Below are 9,949 nucleotides of genomic sequence, written 5' to 3' on the forward strand. Positions count from 1 at the left end.
ATAATAATAATAATAATAATAATAATAATAATAATAATAATAATAATAATAATAAATTTTATTTATGTTTTCCCGCCTCTCCCATAGCTGTTCACCGCTATGATCTTTGGAATAGCGGTATATAAATAAAACAAATTATTATTAATAATTATTATCAAAGCAGGGTTACAGACTATTAAAAATCATTACAAACAATCTCATAAATAAAATCCATAGTATAAAAACTCTAAAAACAATCATACAACATATATATTCAGGGTAGGCAGAGAATCGATGGCATCAGAGATACAAGCTTCATTCTTTAGGGGGGGAAGGCTTGACAATAGAGAAAGGTTTTAAGGCTCTTTTTAAATGATTCCAAGGGGGTCATAAGACGGAGCTCATCGGGAAGACTATTCCAGATCCTCGGGGCTGCTAATGAAAAAGCCATCTGGGATGTGGCAACATACTTGGAAGATGGTATTTCCAACAGGTTCTTCCCGGATGATCTAAGTGTGTGGGGCAGATTATATGGGGAGATGCGGTCCCTCAAGTAACTCGGGCCCAAGCCATATAGGGCTTTATAGGTAATAACCAACACCTTGTATTGTGCTCGGAAGCAAATAGGCAGCCAGTGAAGATCTTTCAAAATAGGTGATATATGGTCAAACCTGGATGCACCGGTGACTAATCTGGCTGCCATATTTTGTACTAATTGAAGCTTCCGCGCTTGGTACAAGGGTAGCCCCATGTAGAGCACATTACAGAAATCTAAGCGAGAGGTTACCAGAGCATGTACCATCATTTCAAGGTCCCTTTGGCCCAGGTAGGGTTGCAGTTGGCGTATCAACCAAAGTTGATAGCAAGCACTTCTGACCGTTGCATCTACTTGAGATGTCAACTGAAGGGACGAGTCCAGAAGTACTCCTAAACTGCGAACTTCGTCCTTCGGGGAAGTGTGACCCCACCCAGGACAGGTGGATAAATTTCCTTCCCTGGGCCTGGGGAACCTATCACCAGTACTTCCATTTTCTCTGGATTCAGACTTAGTTTGTTTTCCCTCATCCAGCCCATTACTGACTCCAGGCAGGCATTCAGAGGAGAGACTCCATCCTTAGTCACTGCATCAGTTGGAGACACAGAGAAACATATTTGGGTGTCATCACGTCTCCAGATAATCTCTCCCAGAGGTTTCATGTAAATGTTAAACAAAGTGGGGGACAGGATTGCTCCCTGAGGGACACCAGATGTCAGTTCCCTCTTAGGGAAGCAAGTGTCCCCCAACTGCACCATCTGGAATCTGCCCGAGAGGTAGGAATGGAACCACTGGAGCGCAGTGCCCCCGATGCCCAACTCTCTCAGGCGTTCCCGAAGGATACCGTGGTCAATGGTATCGAAAGCCACTGAGATGTCCAAAAGCACCAACAAGGTCATACTTCCCCTGTCGATGCTCAGACGGAAATCATTGACTAAGGCGACCACGGCAGTCTCAATGCTGTATCCTGCTCTGAAGCCAGTTTGAAATGGGTCCAGATAATCGGTTTCATCCAAAACTGCTTGGAGTTGGAAGGCGACCGCTCTCTCGATCACCTTACCTAAAAATGGCAATAATGAGACCGGTCTGTAGTTATTTCTTACCAGAGGGTCTAGGGAGGGTTTCTTGAGCAATGGTTTAACTGTTGCTAATTTTAAACTAGATGGAAATTTTCCCTCCCTGAATGATGCATTAATTATACGTTGTATTAATGATGTCACAGCATCACCACCCTGGGCTGTCAGCCAAGAAGGACAGGGATCAAGAGAGCACGTCATATTCCTAACACTTCCAAGAAGCTTGTCCACTTCATCGGTATGAACAAACTCAAAGTGATCCAGATTAATGGAGTCCACGGAAGCTCTGGATACCTCTTCTGTTGTTTCTGTTGAAATGCCAGCATCGAGATCAGCCCTTATCTGAGAGATTTTATCTGTGAAGAAGTTAAAATCATCACAGCAGGCCTTAGTTGGTTCTAAAATAGGGTTCAGAGTGGGAGGAAGCTGAGTCAGCTCCCTCATGACCCTGAACAGCTCTGCTGGACGTGACTCTGCAGATGCAATATGTGCAGCATAGAAAGAATTCTTTGCTGCACCTATTGCCACTCCATAGGACTTCAAAAGAACCTGATGGAGTGTCTTGTCAGATAAGCAGTGGTGTCTCCGCCAGCTGTGCTCTAGTCGTTGCGCGGCTCGCTTCATTTCCCGGAGATCATCTGTATACCAGGGTTTCTTATTAGAAGCGGGCTGGAAAGGACGCTTAGGAGCGATACTGTGTCTAGCCCTGGAGAGGTTGTTATCCCAGATGTTGGTCAGGGCATCAACAGAATCGCTGTCAGATCCAACCATAAACCCCTCTAAGGCTTCTTGGAACCTTTTGGGTTCCATCAGCCTTCGAGGGTGGACCATCCTAATAGGTCCTCCACCCCTGGGGGGGGATTTGGGTAGTTGCCTTAAGACGGACCTTGGGATAGGTTGCAGGGGTCACTGGGGCCAGGGTTCGGATGCAGGAGAAGGCAGGGGATGATGGGATAGGTCGCAGGTAGTCACTGGGGCCAGGGTTCAGATGCAGGAGAAGGCAGGGGATGATGGGATAGGTTGCAGGGGGTCACTGGGGCCAGGGTTCGGATGGAGGAGAAGGCAGGGGATGATGGGATAGGTTGCAGGGTTGGAGAGAGGAGGAGATGGCATGAAGGAGGAGAAGGGGGATGAAGGAGCAAGACGCAGGGGGCCAAGGGGGGCAACATCGGAGTGATCTTCCACACCAGACCAATTTGAAGTGAAATCAAAGTGAGCTTGAAAGCGAATTCTGTAAATTCACTTTTTTCCGATTTTACCAAAATGAGGGGTCATTTTCGAATCACTGTGGAAGCATCACGGAAGGAGCGCCCATAGAAAGGAATCTCGTCTGATAACACATTCACGTTATAATGTGAATTCGCATTGTGGATCTGCAGTCACCCCGGATCTGAGCTCCAAATATTCCCCCAAAGCCCCATGTGATATATTCCCATGCTTCCCTTCCCAGAAGGAAGGCTAAAATAAGAACTTGAAATACCTATGCTGCTTTTTTCTTGACATGTGTCAGCAGTTAACTGCCTCCTCCTGGGTATCTTGAACAGCTCTAACTGCCATAGAAAATAAGCGCATCACAATGGAAGTCATGGCATTGATGGATATTTCTATAAATGGTGGTTCTAATAGGTGCATAGCTTCAGCCGTTCATATCTACCAGCCATGAGGAGGGTTTCATGAAGCTTCACTTGATATGCTGGAAAGAAAACAATTTATTATGCAATGTTTATAGTGCCTGAAACGGCATGGGTGATGTTGCAAATGGCTTCCAGAATTTTTAGAAACAAAACTTTTGCTTCACCTTGTTGTGAGTGATGGGATGCTGCGCGCAGATATTCCCAGCTTTCTTGCATTCTGCAGCTTCAGTCCTTGTGATGGTTTCTTTGAAGATCACTTCTGCTGAAATGTCCTCAATAATTCTCAAATGTTCTGCAAAACACTTACCTTGTGATAATTTCCTTGAAGTCAACTTCTGTTGAGAAATTGTCTATCATTCTTCAATGTTTTGCATTCAGACATTTAATTCTTGTACGTCACTTACCTTCTGATACTTTCCTTTGAAACTGACTCCTTTGGTAATAAACTCCACTTTTGCTTTACCAGTATCCTAGGATTTCCCCTCCTTTCAACCCTATAACAGCCATTCTGATTGGACTGACCTCGAAGCTTCCAGTCTCTACTCCCTGCACATCTGCTTGTCAATCATTTCAAAAATACTTGTTGTTGTTTATTGTTGTTTGCCTTCTAGTTGTTTCTGACTTCTGGTGACCCTCAGGCGAATCTATCATGGCAGGATTTGTCCTCTCTCTGTCTCAGAGGAAAGCAAAGGCAAAGCCCCTCTAAACAAAGAAAATCCATGATAGGTTCACTTTAGGGTTGGAAAGACATACATCAACCACAAATCACTGATCTCCAGAGTCCTATTCCAACACTCAAGCCCCAAAACCATGCTGATACTTTCCTCCTTATTACCTTCCTCATTTTATAACCTCACTTTATTTGCTATCATTCCACATAGTGGACAGATTGCTTTGATCACTGCTTCTCTCAGGGTATAAGGTGCAATATCCCCCAGGCCCCCACATGCCAAGAACTTGCACTAAATTTAGGTCAATTGGGTACAATTACAGCTGGTCCTCCATATCCATGGATTCTTTATCCACAGAATCAACCATCCGCAGCTTGAAAATGTTCATATATATATATATATATATATATATATATATATATATATTCCAAAAAGCAAACCTGATTTTTTTCCCCATTTTATATAAGGGACACCATTATATTATGCTCTTGTATTTAATAACCCCACCCTACCCCTCCATCCACCATCATGCAGAGAGGGAGAAGGGTAAGCCAGCTCCATCAGGCTTTCCCTGAAAGAAGAGCCCATCCCTCCATCCATCATCATCCAGAGGGAGAAAGGGATCCCAGCTCCATCAGGCCTTCTCTGAAAGAAGAGCCCACCCCACCATCCACCAGAAAGGCAAGCCATCCAGCCTGGAGTGAGTGAAATGGCAGGCCCAACGCCATCGGGCTTATCCTTAAGAAACAGAGCCCTCCCTCCAGTCCATCTGCCTTGGTCCAGGCTTCAGAGGGAGAGATGAACTCCAGGACCTGATCCCCTTCCCCACCACCATTCACTTCTCTTTTTGTGTCATGTCTTCTTAGACTGTAAGCCTGAGGGCAGGGAACCGTCTAATTAAAAGATTGTATGTACAATGCTGTGTAAATTTACAGAGCTATATAAATAAAGCTTAATAATAATAATAATAATAATAATAACTATAATATGTGGATAAAAAAAATCTGTGCATACAGAGGGCCAACTGGGAAATAAAGTCAAAAATACCTAAAAGACCCAAGGCTGAGAACCACCAAACTAAAACATTCCTGGAGTCCTTTCACACCACACAATTATACAGTCAGCCCTCCATATCCACCGATATTTTATCCACGGATTCAAGTATACATGGCTTGAAAATACTTTTAGAATATTTTTTAAAATATCATAGAATAATAGAAAGTTGGAAGAGACCACAAGGGCCATCCAGTCCAACCCCTGCCATGCAGGAACTCTCAATAAAAGCACCCCAACAGATAGCCATCCAGCCTCTGCTTAAAGACCTCTAAGGAAGGAGACTCCACCACTCTCTGAGAAAGTGTGTTCCACTGTCAAACAGCTTTTACTGTCACGAGGTTCTTTCTAATATTGAGGTGGAATACCTTTTCCTGTTGCTTGAATCCATTGTTCCAGGTCCTATTTTCTGGAGCAGCAGGATTCCCAAAATATATAAATTCCAAAAAAGAAACTCTGATTATGCCATTTTATTTAAGGGAAACCATTTTATTATGCCATTACATTCAATGGGACTTAAGCATCCATGGATTTTGGTATCCATGGGGTGTCCTGGAACCAAACCCAGAGGATACCAAGGGCCCACTGTAGTACTTTGATTCCATTTAACTGTCATGGTTATGGAATCTCAGGGCTTGTATATCCCTCCCTAAACTGCAAATTCCAAGTTTCCATAGGATGTTGCCATGATAGTTAAAATGAAATCATAGTGCTATAACTGAGTAATGTGAAAATGGTCCAGAAAAGTGATTGATGAATGGCAGGCAGACTTTGTAGAGTAACTAGAATATTGTATCATTCTAGTCTACTCTAAACAGAATACCGCTGGCTGGACCTGATAGGTTCTGTTCTGCTTTGATCAGTGCAGTCCCTTTTAAAAAGCAAAAAAATTAGAGCCCCTCCAATCAGCTTGTATAGTTACATACCATACCTAACCATCAGGGAACAAAAGTAGTATGGTAACATGTCATTTGAACCCCATGAAAAGCTAATGGAAACAAATTATTTGGGGGGGTGGCTTATAAAGAATAATGAAACAAATTATTTTTAAAAAGTTATGTTCTAGCGAAACCTTTACTACCAGGGTTCATTGCCCCTGTCAGTCAATCTCCTCTACTTAAATGAAGGCACTTTAAAAGGACTGTAAAACTGATCTTGCCAGTGAATGGCATTTTTATCAAAATTATTTTTCTTGCTTCTTCTATTACCGCCTTCACAATAACAAATTTCCCACTTGAATAATTTCCCCCCCTGAGGTAAAGCATATAATTGATTTAATATAAATGACCACGGCTACAGCTTTGGTACCTGTAAAAGAGGTAGATATTTTCCCTAAATTCAGACTTGAGAATGTTGGTCCTTATGCAATGGGTGGGAGAAATGCAATGTTCCATCTTCTCTCTTAAGAAATTGGGCTACTTTGCTGTTCTTTATTTGAATGCTAAGCCTTTTGATATTCATGTTATTAAAAGTCATCTTATTCAAGTTTATTCAGAGAGAGAAAGAGAAAGGCAAGTACCTGTTTTCCAGAAGATCTGATGATCCATACAATGGGAGAAGAGAGGCAGATAGCACCTGATTGAAGGCAAGTCTTGCCAAGAACCAAGGCCAGCTACAGAGGTGGATGAGAGGGATCATTGGCAACTGAAGATGTCAGTGGGTGCTACAAAAGCAATTTGTGGCATCAGGCTTACATAACAGGACTTGGTTCTGCAGATTTTGAAGCAAAATGCTCCTTTTACATTTAAGGATGGGAATTACTGAAACCACTAGTTTTGAGGACAGGAATGGAGCAAGCAGGCATACAGCTAGAAATCAGTTGGACTGGCCTAAGGGTGGCCAACACTGTTGAAAAGTAGATGAGATGGAGATATAAAAATGTACATCGCAGACAAAGCGAGTCCAACCTAATTAAATCAGTGACTTTTCCCTCCTTGCTCTCTGACAAAGTTTCAAATGTCAGTTGATTTAAAACAAGCAAATGAGTGAAACAAACAAATATTTTACATAGTTTTTTGTGGGTTTTTCGGACTATGTGGCCATGTTTTAGAAGAGTTTCTTCCTGATGTTTCGCCAGGACATGGCCACATAGCCTGAAAAACCCACAAAAATCTATGAATGCTGGCCATGAAACCCTTCGACTTCACAAATACTTTACAAACTTTGACTTTCTTGTCTCCTTCTATGAAAGTTTTAAAAACTTTCTTGACAGCTGAGTGGCATTTCCCGGGGGGCACTTCAAGCAATTTTAAAACTTCTCCCCAGAGGGAAAGAAGTACATGAATTTTATGAAGTGTGGAAGTGATTTGTGTACAGATTATGTGAAACAAGGAGGCAGCAAAGGAGGTGTGCATTTGGAAAGTGATTTTCTATTCACATGTGACATATCCCTTGTCACTGGTGCCATCAAGAAAGTGACATCTCTTGTCTCCTTGCTGAGGTTACATTAGTACCGTAGGTTTTTAAAATAGATAAATAAATAAACTAGCAAGAGACTTTCAAAGATGTGACAGAATAGCTCACATTGACTGCTCAGAGCAATTTAAAATATATCAAATCCAGTGCTTCAGTCCTACTTCTTTTACAAACGCCTTTCCCCTCTATTCTCTAAAACACCCTTTCCTATTTGTCAGAAAAGAAAGGGCCATTCTGTCTTAGGATAGTTATACATTTGTATGCTAGTTTACAACTGTAATTAAATTTTACTTCCTCAAACATTTTTATTTTTTATTATTTTTTGGCAGGATTCCATGGTAGACATCCAGGTTCCATTCATCACAATAACAAGGAAGGACCTCAAAATCAGGAGGGAAAGCCATTAGGAAGCTGTATGGACTGCCATATTACGTTTGGAGCCTGACTGGGCATTTTTGGAAGTGGTCTGATTCTTCTTCAACAGATTCTGAATGTACAATTTCTGGAAATTTTAGATTGGGGAGGGACTGGGTTTTTCCCCCTTAAAAATCACACACACACATTGTCAGAAATACTAAGCTACTGGTGCAAAACTGATGGAAATTTTGAGACCATGAAATAGAGGGTTTTTAAAGTTTTTTTTTAAAAAAGGAAAACATAGAAACTTTTAGAAAAATTAAAAAGTGCACTATTAGCACTCTTGACAGATTGAAAGTTAGTTTTCTACTTTGTTAATATAAAATGCACTATATATAGCTAATCTTGGCAGAAAATTATCATGTCTGATATATTAAAAGTATAGTGTATTCAGAATATAATTACAAATTGAAATTACTATATGCTATGAGGTCCTGCACTGTAAATTATCAACATTAGTAATTAGAGAAATTATTTGGCCTCCATTAGTTCTCCATAGTGTCAAGCAGACATTATGCACTTGTTTCCATTAAACAAAGTAGAGGGGAGAGGAGTGATACCAAGGCCAGGAATTGTAATTATCTGATACTGTATATAGACTTACATAAAATACATCCTCTTATACAGTTTTTCAAAATGATTTGGGGAGAGTAAATATTTTTACACCTTATCTTCTTTTTTTTTATTTCTCGTTCAAAAAGCCAATATTTCATAATCCATTTTTTTAAAAAATTCAGAAAAAATTGAGATCTCTTCCCCCTGAATGTTTGTAGGGTTTCCCCCCTCAGGCCATCAAATCTCTATTCAAAACAAATCCATTACAGCTTAGTTCCTTCCACTTAGAATGGAATTAAGCCTGGCAAGTTTTAGACAAACAGATGCTTTACACCTTTCGTTAAAAAAAATAATAACTGGAAACAATCAATAATTTCTTTCTTGGTAGAATTAGAAGAAATTTTCAGGCTTGGTAGCCTATTTCACATGATTTTATCTGCCAAATTACATGGCAATAGGTGTGGAAAAGGGGATATACAAGAGCAGTATATTAATGATAAAAAGGATGTGTTTAATTTCCAAAGCCAATGTTATTACTGTATAAGTCTAAGTGAGGGAAAAGCCTCTGGCAGAGACTGAAAGGAGCAGCATAAATAAGCCTTACCATCTCGCTCCATTGCCATCACCTGCCCTCATATAGGAAGCAGTCAGGATGCCAGCCAGTCACACAGCCAGAGGTCTTTCCTCTCTCAGCTGGGGATGGCACCAGCACAGTGGTCCAGCAGCAGTTGTTGCACAGCTCAACCTGAACTACTGAGGAAAAATGAAGGGAATGGCAGCGACTCTTCCTAAATCTCCTGAGATAGCTTGCTTGACAACAGAGCTGAGTTCCTGGACTTGAGAAGGAGTGGAGGAAGAGTAAGCAAAAATAACAGTGCATCAGGTGTAGCTGAACATGTCCCCAATCTTTCTTCTTCTTCTCTGGATTCCAAAAACAAAGCATTTCCTCTGTTTCCCCCACCACCACTACTCAGCCCCCTATTCCTCCTCTGCTTTGTTTTGGTACCAAGCTAAGGAATCCTTGGAATCCTTAAAGAGGAACTTTCCTTGCTTTCCCCTTTCCTTTTTGCCCTGGGTTTGCCATGACAAGGAGAATTGGTAGAGGGGATGGAAAACTCAGGAGATAGTAGAGGCAAGAGTGGTATTTTGTTTATCACTAATCTCTTATAAATTAATTTAATTTCTTTTTATGTTTATTTATTAGTCAAATCTAGGCCAAAACGCAACCTACTCTATGTATGGTTGCTCTAATCCAAAGCAAAATCCATGTCCCACAGTTACTGCTCACAGCAAATAATTCCAAAAGGTACTGTTATTTTGCAAAAGCTTTTATACATCTATATGAAATGTTCCCAGAATCCATTAACAGCTGCTCCACACTGAGGCAAATTCTAAAGTGCACTGTTCAAAATGTCTAAAGAGCTAATGTTAGACTTTTACAGAATTTCAACAAACAAAACTATGTGGCTTACCAGTGGAAAAAAAGACTAATGCCTTTTGAATGCTGCTTTTCAATAGGTCAATTTGTCCACAATTTCTAATGCAGAAGACAGAGGGCTGGCTGGCAGTTTTTCAGTCAGCTTTGGTATTCAATTATGATCAACAAGATAATGG

The 9,949-nt window shown here is 41.0% G+C and overlaps 1 protein-coding gene across 1 annotated transcript in view; it reads left to right on the plus strand.

Moving 5' to 3' along the window:
- SHISAL2A (shisa like 2A) overlaps window positions 1-8,585 on the plus strand; it is a 75,144-nt gene extending 66,559 nt beyond the window's left edge. The window contains exon 4 of the mRNA XM_042463307.1: window positions 7,693-8,585. The gene's annotated coding sequence lies outside the window, so the exon portion shown is untranslated. The remainder of the gene's footprint in view (window positions 1-7,692) is intronic.
- Window positions 8,586-9,949: the final 1,364 nt, after the last annotated feature.

The sequence above is a fragment of the Sceloporus undulatus genome, chromosome 4 (assembly GCF_019175285.1).
Source record: "Sceloporus undulatus isolate JIND9_A2432 ecotype Alabama chromosome 4, SceUnd_v1.1, whole genome shotgun sequence".
In the NCBI taxonomy this organism is placed as follows: Eukaryota; Metazoa; Chordata; class Lepidosauria; order Squamata; family Phrynosomatidae; genus Sceloporus; species Sceloporus undulatus.